The sequence below is a fragment of the Silene latifolia genome, chromosome Y (genome assembly GCF_048544455.1).
Source record: "Silene latifolia isolate original U9 population chromosome Y, ASM4854445v1, whole genome shotgun sequence".
NCBI lineage: Eukaryota > Viridiplantae > Streptophyta > Magnoliopsida > Caryophyllales > Caryophyllaceae > Silene > Silene latifolia.
In genome coordinates this window covers 79,558,962-79,572,684 of record NC_133538.1, presented here as the reverse complement: position 1 = coordinate 79,572,684, position 13,723 = coordinate 79,558,962, and positions in this window count along the sequence as shown.

Here is a 13,723-nt window from a genome sequence, read left to right as displayed (position 1 = left end):
TACGCTTTGTCACACTGATATCTTCGTCGTTCCGTTTAACTAAATTATGCCAACTCTAGCCACCTTCTCTCCCTCTGTCACCATCAATCTTCTTCTTATGTATCGTTTTGTGTTTAGTCACAGTTAAAAAGTATACTTAGATTCATGTAAAGCATTTGTGGAAATATATCAACCATATTCACATAATATATGGGGTATATTTGTTTGTATTGTTAAGATATTATTCTCTATATTTTCTCTTATTTGTTATCTTATTTGTAGGAGGATTAGAGCAGTTTTAACTATTTCGGCTAGAGGAGTTGTATATAATCCTAACCCTGTACAACGTTTGATTATCAATTCAATTAGGCACACAGCCAATCTTTCCCAATTCTATTTTCTCATTTTATCATGGTATCATCGGAGCAGGTGTGATCCTTGAATCCGTCTTATAATTTTTTCTTTTTACACAACTTCAAATCGTTATATTGACCAAAGTCGGAGGAGAATCTGGTTTTGCTGATGGAAAGGGCAAAGGCAGTGGATCCGAAACCATGGTCATTCCTCTGTCATCCCCTCTATTCCTCTATCCATCAGATAGTCCGAGTCTCAAATTGACTCAGACAATTTTTAATGGTGATAACTACGATCTCTGGGTTGACGCGGTGAAAAATGGGCTTGACGCGAAAAATAAGTTAGGTTTCATTTATATTCAAGGATGCAACTTTGTTTCATTTAGGCTCTTAAGTAAATATCAATATTGAAACTCTATTTATATCTAGGTCAAAAACTAGCAAAATCTCTTGTTGAGACTTTTCTTTAGTCTTTTTCTTTCAAAACTTTCTTTTGGTCTCCTCGTGTAGTTATCTTAAGAACATATTCTTTTGATTACTTCACTTGGTCTCTTTTGTCATGTAGATATCATCTACTCAAGACCATAGATCTCATATATTCAAGTATACTATCTATATTGGTATACAAATCATTCTTCCTTTTGTAGATCACATTTACTCAAGCATACAAATTATTCTTTGTATTCTTTGTGTCTTCATTTTTCTCCCACTCTATCTTTAGAATAAATACACTAGATATTTAAAGATAGCTTATGAGACACAAATAATGATTTTGAAGTAGAAGGAGGACTATCTCATAGATTGACTAATAGATTTTAGATTTGATGAGTGTACTTGGTAATTGACATTCCTTTAGAAGAGTTCATCAACTCAACATCGCTTTATAATTGATCATACACAAGCCTTAAGCTTGTGGATATATAATGAATCCTATCATTATATTGTCTATGGGATCATCTTAAGTAGATGATCATATGTTTCTATGTGCAAGCATGTAAAGACGAATATTTAGAACAAACAAATACGATAAAAGGGGTGACTTGGGTTGCAAGCCAAGCTACCATAATCCAAAATACAACCATTGTTTAGAAAGGATTAACCATTTCCATGTCGAACACGGAAATCAAAATAGTTCTAAAATTCATAACATTAAAATAAAGACAATAATAAAAGTCAAGCTTCATCGGTAGCTACTCCTAGCTCCTTCATGATTTCTTAAGCTTACTTCTCTTTTCCCTTGTCTTTGCTTGGAGGAGGCCCTATTTACAATAAAAAGGGGATACAATATCACAACTTTGTATCAAAATACCATAGTTGAATTAGAAACATAAAAGAAAGGATAGTCATTTACCTACTGGAGTGATCTTTCCAGCTTTGATGTCACCAAGATACTTGGAACAATTCCTCTTCCAATGTCCAACACAATTACAATAATGGCATTTATCAAGAGGACCCTTCTTGGTTTTGGAAGTGCTAGCTTCAAAAGTCTTAGCCTTGGTGGACATGGGAGCTTGCCTCTTACCCTTTTTCCCATTCTTCTTGAACTTCCCCTTGCTCTTAGTGCTTATAATAAGCACATCCTTAGGTGGGTTAACTGTAATACCCGGTATTTTAATATGATATTATATTAGGCCGAGTTACCAGCTGGGTCGTGTAGTGTATTTGTGACTCGGGTAATTATGGGACTCGGGTTTTAATTAATCTAACTAGGCTAGGCCCGTATCGTCTTAATAGCACCTATCCTATATGTATAACCCATCTAACCAAACCCTAATCTCCCTATCACCATATTCATTTTAACCATGAGAAAAGAGAGAAAAGAGAGAAGAGGGAGCCGTGTGTGAAGGGAGCCGCGTGAGGAATTGCGAGGCGATTTCTCAGCCTATTCTCATCCTATTTCGTAAGTAGACTATCCTATTACCTCTTTATTCAATTATTAGCATAATTATAGTAGTATTGGGATAATTTTCGTAACCCTAGAATTGGTTTGGGGGTTTTTGATTATAAATTGTATGAGATAAATGAATGGAATAGTTACAGCAATTTACAGATTCGTTGGTCTGTGTTATTTGAGTGTTTTACCTGTCCTAAAGCCGTGGGATGCAAAAAGTTAAAGGAGAGACTCATGTTTATTCCAAGCCTAGTTTATGCCTGTGAAAATTGGTAGCATTTCACCATGTAGTTTTTCCTAAAGAAATTATTTGTGAACGTCTATCTAAAAAGTCCGCAAATCAGTAGAGGCTGAAAGATTACTTCTAAAACATAATTTAGATATTGAATTGGTGCTGGGTCTTTTTCATATATTTAATTTAAAGAGTTTAGATGAGGTAGGCGTTGGTTTTACTTAAGAATCATTTGTCAAACTCGTTTTATGAATCAATACTTTTTATGCGACGATTTCTGTCAGTGTTTGGAAATCAGTCTGAAAACCCTTGATAAGTTTGGAATTTGAGAAAAACACGTTAGATATAAATTGTAGCTAAGACTCATGGGGTTCCAATTAAATTGGCCTTGCATCAATTCGAATTTTCTGGAATTAGTTATTCATTTTATACCGAGTCTGCCATGAGCAGGAAAATCAGGAAAAGTCGTGTTTGTTCTTTAAATTGATATTCCTATTAAGTTATAATGAGTCTAGGTTATGTGCATGATTAATTGACTGAGTAGATGGTAATTATACATAATTATGTTATGTAGGTGATGGATAAGTGAAGGATCATAAGTGATTGCTTGTGTGTGCTTGGATTGCGAAAAAGTAGGGAAATACACTTGACTTATTATCGTTGATGTTGAATTGTGTTGACTTGTTTGTGTTTCGTATGACCAAACTGTGAACGTTGACTTGCTTCGTGGCTGTTGATTTACGTTATGATTCATATACTGGAAAGTGATTGACTGAATTGATCATATTGAGTATGTTATCACAACATTTGGTAACCGGCATGATTTTATGATTGATCAGTTCAAAGATATATATATTGTGTTGCATTAATTTCTTTTGAGCATTCATATGCATTGGAGATGGAGGATGTTGTGGTGATGTGGTGTGGTGAAGATGATGTTGTGATAAGGCCCGGGCGGGTTCTGCAGGACTTGCCCTGGTGTCCTCACAGGAAATGGGGCAGATCGGCTACGGTCGATATATAGTCTAAGGGGATCGGTATGGTGGGTGTTCCGGGTTATGAGATATGAGTTTAGATGGAGATGGAGGTGACGGAGGAGCATGCATATCATATTTTGTTGTTTCATTGTATTCCCTACTCAACCTCGTGGTTGACCCCGTGTATTCGTGAACACCTGTGACGATCCAAATATTGGGGGGAGCGGGCTTGACGGGTTTATGAGATAGGTGGGAGCTTGATGGGCGTGAGACACCTGGATCGAAGACTTAGTAGCTAGATCATCATTTAGAAGACTTTCACTTTCATTTATGTTAGTTCCTTGTAATTTGATGTAAAAGAGGTTTTGTAATAATTAAGTTAAAGTAATTATATATTTTGCCTTGGAGTTTAATTTGTTATTCACTACCTCGGAAAACCGAGATGGTAACAGTCCGGTTTATTAGGGAATGTCTTGCTAAAGGCTCCTTCATAAATCGGGGTGTTACAAAGTGGTATCAAAGCAAACGATCCTCAGGCCTAAACCAATGAACCCAATGAACGTAGGATGTGTCTAAATAAAATGAACCCTTGGGAATAAACTGTTAGGAGCTCACAGTGCGGTTAAGAAGGCGCCCTTAATACGTGCTCTTTTGCCCTCTCAGTTTTGAACCAGGTAACCCGAGAGAAAATTGAGTGAATGGGGTAGTTAGAAGGAAAACCTTGGATATAATCGAGTTGATGTATACCTTGAGACCCATATATTCTAACCATTCTGCAGGACAACGTCACGGTAAGTATTTTGTATGAATGATGACGTGATCATATGATGTTGTGGAGATGAGAAATAATTTTTCGTGTTCAGATTGATAATCAATGAAGTTTTGGATTGTGGTAATCGTGAGCGTGAAAATAATTGCGAATTGATGATATTTATCTGGATGGATGTGAATGACGTGTTGATAGTGCTATTATGTCTAGTGATATGCGGTTATGTGATCCCGAAGCCATGCTAGTATAGTATTGTCAGAAACACTATTGAATTGCTTGTTTCTAGTCATAGCAATCGTGATTTAGATGTAAGGAGTAGATCGAGATGCGAAGGGATTCTATGGGATAGATTTTTACGTAAGTACAAAGTGTGAGATTTAAGTTGGGATGGGTTAGTATACATAGTATGTTCATAAGAGCTTGTAACATAGTAAAGAATGACCTAGTGCTGAAACTCGTTTTGTTTGATTTTACTCTTTAATTGACCTTACTGCCATTTCTTTTCTGTTTATTGCCTATGGATGAAAATTTTATGAGAGATAGCCTCGTGCGTTATGTTCATTTGGCGTTGGTTTCATGCTTATAGGATATATGGATTAGGAGTAATAAATATTTTAGTGGGCTGTGGTCAGGAAGTTCCTGTGCAGTGATGTTTCGACCAACGATTTTGTAAAAATCCTCATTTAAATTGTATTAATAATTTTTGCATAATTCCAACTCCATCGATCAGAAGATTCGCATATGTTTTCAAATTGATAAGACAAGAAAATTCTTGATGTCTCTATATTAAATGGTAAGTTTTGCAAACTGACCCAAGTTTCGGACCAATTGCTGTCACATACATGTTTGGACCAACTGAGTTGTAAAATCCTTTAAAAATTGAATTCTTGAGCTTTGGATCTCATTTTTTTTCTCACGAATTATTAACTCTCTGTATGTTATAAAAAGTAATATAGCTCAAGTTTTCGTTGAATGGTTATTTATTCGTGATTTTTTTGGAAGTTACAACGTGAATCATAACTTTTAAAATGTGAATGCTATGTTGAGTTTTCATGCAGTTGTTCGATTATTTCATGAGCCTTATTAATGTGAAATTATAGTATCCTTATATGATGATAGTAGCACACATATTCATTGGTTATGTATCTTAACTAGTGACAAAAAAAAATTAAAGTTTAGTTTATAACATTGTTGGCATGATAGTATGAGTGAAATTGAATAGCTTAATTTGATTCTTAATCGAGGGTGAAATATTTTATACGAGTCCAGTTGTTTGCATATTTTATGCTTGGCATGTTATAATATCTCTGGTGTGTTCATCATATTTGTATAGTGGTCGGATATATATAAATATAAAATTATATTGTCATATCTTGGTAAAGTTGGTGGCGTTAAATGTTAACTTGATTGTTCTAATATACTCGCATGAATATTTATAATAATTATGTTCAAATGTTTACACATGGATGGTAGTAATGAGTATGTCTAAATGTTCACACATGTAGGATGTCATCTGAGTTCTAATGTCTTTTATGTGAGTCTGTGTGCTTATAGTTATACTTATTACTTTCATTGCATTAATTTATTTCAGTTGAACCTAAACTTATGATATGATAATAAAATAGTGTTGTTGCTCCTTATTGGATATGTTCATAGTTGTATTGTCATGAAATGCTAAGGTGATTGTTGCGATTGTCACGATATTTGAAATATAGTTTGATATAGTTACGATATAGTTACGATATTTGAAATATATTCTCGAACCGTCGCTATGAATTATAATGAGATAACCCTTTGATGATTCACATGTTATGCGTATGTTTAAATGATAGTCGTTATAGTTATGTTTAATTGAGCCGCGAGTTGCCTATTTGTTCAAACCGTGCAAACCAGAGAGCTTGTTCACCTTGCTAATCTTTTGTCATAGATAATGTTTTACAAGTTATATGATGGTATATGTACATGTTTAAGTTGTTTATGCGATATCTTTTATTGCTGAAAATGAATTATACTGAGTTGATGGATACAATTGAATGGTATGGTTGCTAAAATGTTAAACATATGTGTGATATGGAAGTAATTTTGTTGTTATTGTGAATCATATAACCATTAATACTCAATTGTAATTTCAGTTGTTTGACTTCTACATTATTAAGTTAATTACTCATGACGCACAGTCGATGGTTCCGTAAGGAGTTTAACAGGGAATTTTATAATGTGCCTCCGATCTAAACTAATAATCTTCTTATATTGACTATATGGTTAGACTCTTGTCTAGTTCTTATGACGTGATAAATCGTTTTAAAATTTAACATGTGATTGAGTTGGTACTTATACTTTTGTGTGACCATGCAACCCGTGATAAATAGATCTGTAATAAAGAGGTAAAATTTTGATTGAACACAGTTAATTTGTAGTTACTTGCTTTACATCATGGTACGAATCGTATGCTTTGCTGAGACGTCACCAGAGAATGTGTACTATCTAAAAGGTCTCCGATTAAATGCTGTAGTCGTGTTAGCCGTGAATATAACTGAGTAAAGAAGTGCAACTAAAATCCTGATGTTGAGGTAATAGTCGTTCATTAGTAAAGATAGGACTGAAATGAATAAGATGAACCTGTAAATTACGAAATATGAGTCGACACCTAAGCTTGTATTGTTTGAAGGAATTGAGTTAAGTTTATCTGATTTTGAGTCAAATGGATTCTATGGACGGCTTTGTTATAAGATTTATGTTAAGAAAGTTATTCACCGTCCAGTGTGAAAGTAAAAGTTTTGAAAATGAAGTTAAATTTTGTCGTGTGAGTATAAATTCGGAATGAGATTTCCAGCCAGTGTCTTGTTGTATGGTTTCATGATATTTGCTAGTCTGGGGGAATGAAGCTAGAACGGAGTCACAAATAGTGGGTTAATTTAGTCATGTTGATCGTTCATGTAGTGAATTAGTGGGTTGTGGTTAGTTACGAATGTCAAAACGGGAAATGTAATGTGGTGATTTAAGTGAGTTATGTGTTAACATGGTATGTTGATATTAGCATGATATGTAATGAATATTTGTAAAATTGGTGTAGTTAAATACATTTAATCTATTATGTCATGGTGTTGGGTGCAGTTTAAATATATTTAACACCAAGAATGAAATTTTATGTATGATAGTATTGTATGTTAACTTTCCAATATCGCTGTTTACTCGCTTGACTGACTCGACCAATAAGCTTGTAAAATTTGCCAATCAATGTGCATTCGTCATTCGTCATTCGACCAATATTTCTTGGAAAATATGCTATTTGACATGAACCATATGTGAGCACCTAAGCATCTTCATCTTTGTAACTTGAGTAGTAATGTATAAATTAGATTGACAAGCAGATCCTGTGAATGTTATTGCATGTATTGATTGATATGAAGAGTGTTTAGATTAATACTGAAATGTCTTAAGTTATTCAACGTGGCTTTTGCTCCGATCCGTGGCGATGTCTTCAGTAGTTAAAGAAGAATCGTAGCTTCCTTGAGAGAGCTTGTATATTAATTGTCTTTAGTAGGGATTAGTTAACTTGAACGTGAGTTGTGAATCTTTTATCCTCTTTCAGTTGTTAGCAGTAGTTTGAGAACTTTTGTTATAATAATGAAGGTTACGGGGACGTAACCATGTTTAAGGAGGGTAGGATTGTAAAATCTTTATACTTTCATGTGTGATTTCTCAGTTTGGCTATATTGGTTATGCGTTGTGTGGGTTATGTTGGAGTGTTACATGATGTGTTTCTGTTATGGTTAAACTTTGGGGACGAAGTTTATTTTAAGGAGGGTGGAATGTAATACTGCGTTTAATATTCAATTTGGTGGGTGCCTTACATACTTTTGTATATGCGTTTCATAATTCGTTTGCGTTGGTTGGTAGAGAGGGTAAACTTCGGGACGAAGTTTCTTTTAAGGAGGGTAGACTGTAATACCCGGTATTTTAATATGATATTATATTAGGCCGAGTTACCAGCTGGGTCGTGTAGTGTATTTGTGACTCGGGTAATTATGGGACTCGGGTTTTAATTAATCTAACTAGGCTAGGCCCGTATCGTCTTAATAGCACCTATCCTATATGTATAACCCATCTAACCAAACCCTAATCTCCCTATCACCATATTCATTTTAACCATGAGAAAAGAGAGAAAAGAGAGAAGAGGGAGCCGTGTGTGAAGGGAGCCGCGTGAGGAATTGCGAGGCGATTTCTCAGCCTATTCTCATCCTATTTCGTAAGTAGACTATCCTATTACCTCTTTATTCAATTATTAGCATAATTATAGTAGTATTGGGATAATTTTCGTAACCCTAGAATTGGTTTGGGGGTTTTTGATTATAAATTGTATGAGATAAATGAATGGAATAGTAACAGCAATTTACAGATTCGTTGGTCTGTGTTATTTGAGTGTTTTACCTATCCTAAACCCGTGGGATGCAAAAAGTTAAAGAAGAGACTCATGTTTATTCCAAGCCTAGTTTATGTCTGTGAAAATTGGTAGCATTTCACCGTGTAGTTTTTCCTAAAGAAATTATTTGTGAACGTCTATCTAAAACGTCCGCAAATCAGTAGAGGCTGAAAGATTACTTCTAAAACATAATTTAGATATTGAATTGGTGCTGGGTCTTTTTCATATATTTAATTTAAAGAGTTTAGATGAGTTAGGCGTTGGTTTTACTTAATAATCATTTGTCAAACTCGTTTTATGAATCAATACTTTTTATGCGATGGTTTCTGTCAGTTTTTGGAAATCAGTCTGAAAACCCTTGATAAGTTTGGAATTTGAGAAAAACACGTTAGATATAAATTGTATCTAAGACTCTTGGGGTTCCAATTCAATTGGCCTTGCATCAATTCGAATTTTCTGGAATTAGTTATTCATTTTATACCGAGTCTGCCATGAGCAGGAAAATCAGGAAAAGTCGTGTTTGTTCTTTAAATTGATATTCCTATTAAGTTATGATGAGTCTAGGTTATGTGCATGATTAATTGACTGAGTAGATGGTAATTATACATAATTATGTTATGTAGGTGATGGATAAGTGAAGGATCATAAGTGATTGCTTGTGTGTGCTTGGATTGCGAAAAGGTAGGGAAATACACTTGACTTATTATCGTTGATGTTGAATTGTGTTGACTTGTTTGTGTTTTGTATGACCAAAATGTGAACGTTGACTTGCTTCGTGGCTGTTGATTTACGTTATGATTCATATACTGGAAAGTGATTGACTGAATTGATCGTATTGAGTATGTTATCACAACATTTGGTAACCGGCATGATTTTATGATTGAACAGTTCAAAGATATATATATTGTGTTGCATTAATTTCTTTTGAGCATTCATATGCATTGGAGATGGAGGATGTTGTGGTGATGTGGTGTGGTGAAGATGATGTTGTGATAAGGCCCGGGGCGGGTTCTGCAGACTTGCCCTGGTGTCCTCAACAAGGAAATGCGCAGATCGGCTACGGTCGATATATAGTCTAAGGGGATCGGTATGGCTGGATGTTCCGGGTTATGAGATATGAGTTTAGATGGAGATGGAGGTGACGGAGGAGCATGCATATCATATTTTGTTGTTTCATTGTATTCCCTACTTAACCTCGTGGTTGACCCTGTGTATTCGTGAACACCTGTGACGATCCAAATATTGGGGAGCAGGCTTGACAGGTTTATGAGATAGGCTGGGAGCTTGATGGGCGTGAGACACTGGATCAGAAGACTTAGTAGCTAGATCATCATTTAGAAGACTTTCACTTTCATTTATGTTAGTTCCTTGTAATTTGATGTAAAAGAGGTTTTGTAATAATTAAGTTAAAGTAATTATATATTTTGCCTTGGAGTTTAATTTGTTATTCACTACCTCGGGAAACCGAGATGGTAACAGTCCGGTTTATTAGGGAATGTCTTGCTAAAGGCTCCTTCATAAATCGGGGTGTTACATTAACATTTAGCCCCATGTCTCTTTCGGCTTGCACAAGTAACTTGTGCAACTCTTCAAGAGACACGTCCTTGTCTTGCATATTGAAATTCACCTGGAATTGTACATATGCCTTAACTTTGGATAAGGAGTGAAGAATCCTATCAACAATGAGTTCCTTGGGGATTTCAACCTTTTGAAGTTTCAATGTCTCGACTAGCTCCAACAATTTGAGCATGTGAGGGCTAACCTTTTGGCCCTCTTTAAAATCGAGATCAAAGAATGCCGAGGCGGCCTCATATTGGATGATCCTCGGTGTTTGTGAGAACATTGTCACAAGTTTGGAATAGATTTCATTAGCGGTGCCTATTTTAAAGGCTCTCCTTTGGAGATCCGCCTCCATAGCAAAAATCAACACATTTTTCATAGCGGCGGACTCTTTGTGGTAAGCCTCATATGCTTCCCTAGTGGCGGCACTTGACCTAGCATTAGGTTCGGGTGGAGAGGCCTCGGTGAGGTAACGAAGCTTGTCGTCACCTTGGGCGGCTAATTTGAGTTGGGCATCCCAATCAGAGAAATTCGACCATTCTTTTCAAGTTTACAATGATCCAGGAAGGATCGGAGCCATGAAACATTAGTGAGAGGTGTGGCGTTGGTGTTTGGTGCGGCCATTTGTTATGAGAAATAAAAGTGGTCTACAAAACAAAAATAGAAGGAATAAAACACTTGTCGTTTTAAAATAATAATAACACTCGTAAATTTTTAATTTAAACAAGTTTTATTGCATTTATCTATTGACCTCTACCCAACTTGATAAATGATTCCATGACCCAAATTCATATTAACTTGGGCACGGTGTGGCCGATTCATCCCTTATCAATATAACTCGGTGGATTAACTCTTTAATCGATTCTACTTTAAGAACTCTTGGTCGATAAAATTACATTAATATTTATCTTTAGCCCAAAACACATCCGACAATGGTCGAGAATACTTTTGTTGAGTTCAACCCAAATTTCGAATAAATGTGTCCATGATCCAAATCCATATTAACTTGGGCACAGTGTAGCCGATTCATCCCTTATCAACATGAATTCGGAAGATAGACATTTATCACCCACTTCCCCTACGTAACAAGGTTTGTACCCCGGTGAGGCCGAGCGCACTCCCTCACGAAATAGGTTATCATGGTTTCTACCTTTTGGTAAGGCTAAGTCTCAATTGTTTATTTTAGCAAATTATCTATCACGTTTTAAGTGAACTAAAGCGGTGAACTACGATAATTGTAATTGACACGGTCGATAAACTCGATTTAAAATGCATGTTTAGTTATGGCGATTTAGCGATGCATGCAACACATAAATAAAATGCAAAGCATAAAAATAAAATCCTAGTATGGTCTTCCTAAAATAGTAAATCTAATAAACAATATTTTTAAAGAGATAAAGGATAAAAAGTCTAGAGTCTCCTAGGGTTTCTCTGTCCATTTATCTTAGTTCATCCTCTAATTCGGGGCTCTTCTCACGATCTAGGTCGTGAGTAGGGGCTTGTTTTGTTTCGTTTCTTGTTTGCTGTTGTCTTTCTTTGCAGGTGTCAATGGGTAGTTCATCACGGGGCCAAAACAGAGAGGGGAAGGGATGAAGAAGAATGAAATTATGGGTTTGGATGAAGATTTTGAGGGGCAAGCGCTTGAATGGGACGATGAAGGAGGGGAAGGGATGAAGAAGAATGAAACGATGCTCGTTGGAAAGATCTGAGCATCTAGGGCAATCAACGTTAAAGCGGCTATCGACTCGATGACTAAATTGTGGAATCTCTTGACACCCTTGCTAGGAAACGTAGTTAATGCGCGTGAAAAGACCTTCATCTTTCGCTTTGGGTCGGAGCGGGACAAAGCTAGGGTTCTGGAAGGGCAACCTTGGCACTTCGACAAGTTTGTGTGGTGCTTCAACGAACCAAACCAGTCAGGTAAGATTACAGATGTTCCACTATTTCATGTTCCGATTTGGGCTAGGGTTTACAATCTTCCTATATCGGGACGTCGAAGTATATCGAATGCGCAGAGGATTGGGAATTGTTTAGGGAAATTTATTAATGTGGAAACAGGCCCCAATGTCGAAATAGATAGAGCAATTCGAATTCGATATTTTCATGATGTTAGAGTTCCTCTTAAAGCCGTGGTGCCTATTCGTATGAGAGAGGGGTTGGTCACTGAGTTTAATGTTAAATATGAAAGGCTACCAATCTACTGTTACGGGTGTGGGCTTATTGGCCATAGTGAAAAAGATTGTGAAGAAGGACCGTTTGAGGAAGAGGAGTTAAAATTTGGGGATTGGTTGCGCGCTTCTCCGTGGAAAGTTTTCAAAACTGTTAAGGAAAGCTCGGGTAAAGCAGCTCGAGATCTTAGAGCAAGCTTCGATGCGGCTGAAAAAGAAGACAATGAGGTGGATATCGCGCTCATGATAGAGAAACTTCAAGCTATTGCCCTGAATTTTCGCAACAAGAAGTCTGGGGTTGATGGTTCGAAAGATGTTTCCAAAAACGGCAGTGTACGGTCTGTGAGCAGCGTTGATATTAGTGAAGGAAGGGATGCAGGGGAGGGATGCTTGGAGCAAGAATGGGTGGCTGGGCAGAAGAGGGGTTCTGTTCGGGGAAGGGAGGGTCATGGGGAGAGAAGGGATGCAGTGGGGGAGACTGAAGGTCACACTATGGGTGATGGTAGGAGGGAGGAGGAGATGCGTGATCTGGTTATGGGGGAGGAGGAGGAGGAGAGGCTTGCTGGTGAGGCACGGAGGAATAAGAAGGGTGGTATGAGGGAGGGGACTGTTTACAGTTGCAGGAAGTGGGTTAGGCTGCCGAGGGAGGGTCTGGAAGGGAGGGAGGGTCTGGAGCAAGGCTCGGGCTGTCTGGAGGGGAGCCATAATAAGGGAGGTAGGGAAGCTGACACGACTAAAGATGGTTCGAAGAGAATGAAGACAAATTCAGATGGGGGCGTCTTAATACCCGAGGCGGACATTGATGGTGATCAACCCCGCCGGGCCCAATGAATATCTTAAGTCTTAACTGTCGGGGCTTGGGAACCCCGATACGATCACTGCCCTCCATGATTTAGTGCGGAGGGAGGCCCCAGCCATTACGTTTTTATGTGAAACGAAACTTAGTGGTCGTGAAATGAGGAGGGTGAGAGAGAAGCTTGATGGGTACTATGGAATGAAGGTGGATAGTATGGGGAGGTCAGGAGGTTTAGCTCTTTTATGGAAGAAGGAAATTGATTGTGTCTTTATGTCTGCATCGGTTCACTATATGGACTTCACTATCAAAGGTGAGCAAGGTGAATGAAGACTAACGGGATTCTATGGTTGGCCTAATGTTTCTGATCGACATCTGTCCTGGGAATTATTACGGGTCCTTAGTAGACATTCCTCTTTGCCGTGGGTTTGCATCGGTGACTTCAATGAGATTTTATTTTCAACGGAGACGAAAGGGGGAAGCCGACCTCAATGGCAAATGAACAATTTTCAAGCGGCGGTGGATGATTGTGGGCTTCGGGATGTGGCGTGGGAGGGGTACAATTTTTCCTTTGATAA